The sequence below is a fragment of the Phalacrocorax aristotelis genome, chromosome 2, assembly GCF_949628215.1.
Source record: "Phalacrocorax aristotelis chromosome 2, bGulAri2.1, whole genome shotgun sequence".
Taxonomy (NCBI): domain Eukaryota; kingdom Metazoa; phylum Chordata; class Aves; order Suliformes; family Phalacrocoracidae; genus Phalacrocorax; species Phalacrocorax aristotelis.
In genome coordinates, this window is record NC_134277.1 from 77,204,177 (window position 1) to 77,207,143 (window position 2,967).

General features: G+C 47.8%; 1 long non-coding RNA gene across 1 annotated transcript; it reads left to right on the forward strand.

Annotated features, from left to right (window-relative positions):
• The first annotated feature begins 866 nt into the window (after positions 1-866).
• Positions 867-2,366, forward strand: LOC142053918 (uncharacterized). The gene is made up of 2 exons (XR_012659370.1): positions 867-1,599; positions 2,071-2,366. It is a non-coding gene; the product is annotated as an uncharacterized LOC142053918 (long non-coding RNA).
• Positions 2,367-2,967: the final 601 nt, after the last annotated feature.

The window sequence follows — 2,967 nt, forward strand, 5'->3', positions numbered from 1 at the left end:
CACCTTGGCTCAGTGATCTCAATGGTATGAGGAGAACTGTGCATCAACTGGCCTTACTGGGGTCCCTGCCCCATACAAACCCTCCTGCTGTCTGGGGTCCTACCTGCACCCCTTTTCTTCCTCCTTCATGGGTGTTTATGGCAGTAAAACTAGATATACTCTGAATTAGTATGGAATTTTAAAATTTTGCAACGAATGATTTCATAAAAAATGAAGTTCCTCTGTAATTCTTCCTTATATTTGTATCAATAACATTCATGCATGGGCAATTCTCAGGGGGAAACCTGAGGGGTTTTTTAGGAGGGAATAGAAAATTAACATGATTCTCCATACATTTTCATCCCCAGACATCACTGGTTTCCTCTCTACTGTAAACTACCAATAGTGTTCTGCTACTCAATTTATATTCTCCTTTGCCTGCATATAATTTTCCTCTTTCCAGGGCTGCTTGTTTTATGTTCTTTTTTTAATCTCTTTTTTTTTCATTCCTCAAATCTAAGATCATTGTTTTGTTGCGAGACACTGTCTTCCTGAAAATGCATCAATAATAGAGAAAAACAGAGAATTCATCAATGCCACGGTAAGTGAAAGGGCTAAAGTAGGTTAGGCAGTTAACATTCATCAAATATTTAATAAGCGATACAAATGGAGGCCAGCTACAAGGGATCTTGATACGTTTTTGCTTTGCACAACTCGGTTAGCCCCTCGCGCGTCTCGGGGGTGTCCTCAGCAGACGAGTCCCTGCAGAGCACCCCAGGACTTACCCGTGGCTCTGACCTACATTTTGCACGGCGCGCATGCGCCCGTCTTTCCCCAAACGGCAAAGCTGGGTTTTGAAGAGGGTTTTGCTCCCGTTTCAAGGCGCCTGCAGCCACGCGCAAGCAGAAGCCCAGCAGTCGGCCCCCGCTGTTGGCTGTGCTGTGGGCTGGTGCACACGCTGCTGGTGTGGATAATCGTTCGTACGCTCTTACTGTAAAACAGTCTGTGTGTTTCCTCTTTTCTTATTCCACCCTTTCCTTATTCTATTTTTCCCTCTTATAGCAGACACCACTCTGGGAGAAGTCAGTGTTTCCCAGTGGTAAGATCAGCTGAGCCCGCGTAATTTTCCCAAGCCGCAGTGCTGGAGGGTCAGCTTTGGTTGGGTTTGTTTTGCGTTGGGTTTTTTTTCCCCTAAAGCACCAGGAAACATGCTAAGGAAATACCCTATAAAGACCAGGGAAGGGGCTATCAATTCGAAAAGCCTTTAAGATTCACAGAGAGGTGAAGCCAGCGAGTGCTGCATCGCGCCGGACTTTGTCCTGCCACCCCCAGCAACCCACAGCGCGCTCAGGGCTTGCTGTGCCTCCAACCAGGGTCCCCACGACAGGCAGGGCCGTGTCCCTTCTTACGCTGGGCTGTGCTGTAATGCAAAGACCTGCGCCTGCCTTGAACACGTAGATACCAGGAGCTGGGACACAGTGGCTGCCTCGCCTCATCCCTTGAACCGCGCAGCGTACCCTGTCCACTGCCAGGCTTTTGGTTTTTTCCAACAGCCTAGGTGTAGGTGTACTGGTTTACTCAACAGCTACCTTCTGACCCGTGGATTCCTCTTTCTTCACGGTGAGGCTGGGGCGCCTGATGGCTCCCAGAGCTTGTCTTTGTGCCCCTATTCCCCCCTCATCGAACGGCGTGCCAGACGCCCTCACACTTTTTGGCTCCCGCAGCCAAAACTCTCGGGGTCTTGCACGACAGGTACCCTCTGAGTGCATCGCTTTGCTTTCATTTTTGTTTATCAGGATCCCTGTATGCCGCAGCTGTCTGCCAGGCAGTTCCCTACGTGTAGGGGAGATTACAAAAACACAAGGCAGCAGGATAAGCAGGGAGGCACGGGCTCAGAAATGTGCTCAGATTTGCTAAAATTGCCTGGTGAAGCTTACAGCAGCAACTTCAGGCATCTGCAAAGCACCTAACAAAAGTAGCACCTCTAGGCACACATAACCCTAATTTCTCCACTTAATAATTAAAAGGGCAAATTTAGGGGAAAATATTAATCCCTGTCCATAGAAGACTTGCTTTTCTCTTTTACTCCAGGTTATAAGCATCTGCGGAGTTAAACATTTATCGACAGTTACGCAAGCAGAGCCAGAGCAAGAGAGTTAAGTAAAGGCAAACCATTTCAACAAAGAAGCCGGAGCACTTTGACGCTGGCAAGAAGATGCAGGGTTCGAAGGAAACAAAGATGAGCGAGATTGCAAAACCGGGATGCCTGCGCTTGCAAATTGCTTGTAATGGGTCCAGAAATGACTTGTCTAGTGCTGTTGTTTTACCTTTTACCTACCACTAGGTATGCACCTAAACTCATTAAAGGGTTCTATCGAGCCATATAATTTGTTTACAGCCAGTCATTTTCCATTATAATAACAATAGCGTGATACATGCAAAAGCACGCTGGCGTTTTGGTGGTAGTATGCAGGCGCGCCTTCTGACGGCAGTTTATCGCTTGACGAGAGCCCGGTTGCAAAACACTAGTTAGTCCTATTAGCTGTAATTCTGGGGGCAGACTGGGGAGCACGAGTCCTCCCTTTGCCACACACAAGCACGCACAGTTTAAACTTATTTCCTTCCTAACTGAGGGTAAGCAAAGCACAGGTGCTTTTCTTTCCATCTGGGTCATTTAGGGCTTGAAAAGAAGAAAACGAGGGAGGCAAGAAATTGTAACATGTGGGTTTTTACCTTCTTCCTCATGCCCTGAACCCATGCAACAAGCGCTGTCTGAAAGCAGGTTTCTAATCTCTCTATCCCAGTTGTAACACATGCAATCGTATAACTTTTTGGTAGCAGGAGCGATGCTTCCCACTCCCGGCAGAACAGCCTAAGGCATTCCTCTGGGTATCAGCTCAGAGACTCACTGCTTTTGTTTGGCCACAATCCTTAAGCTGACCCGGTGTGCGGGGACGACAAAGGTGGTGAACCAGCTCGGAAAAAAGG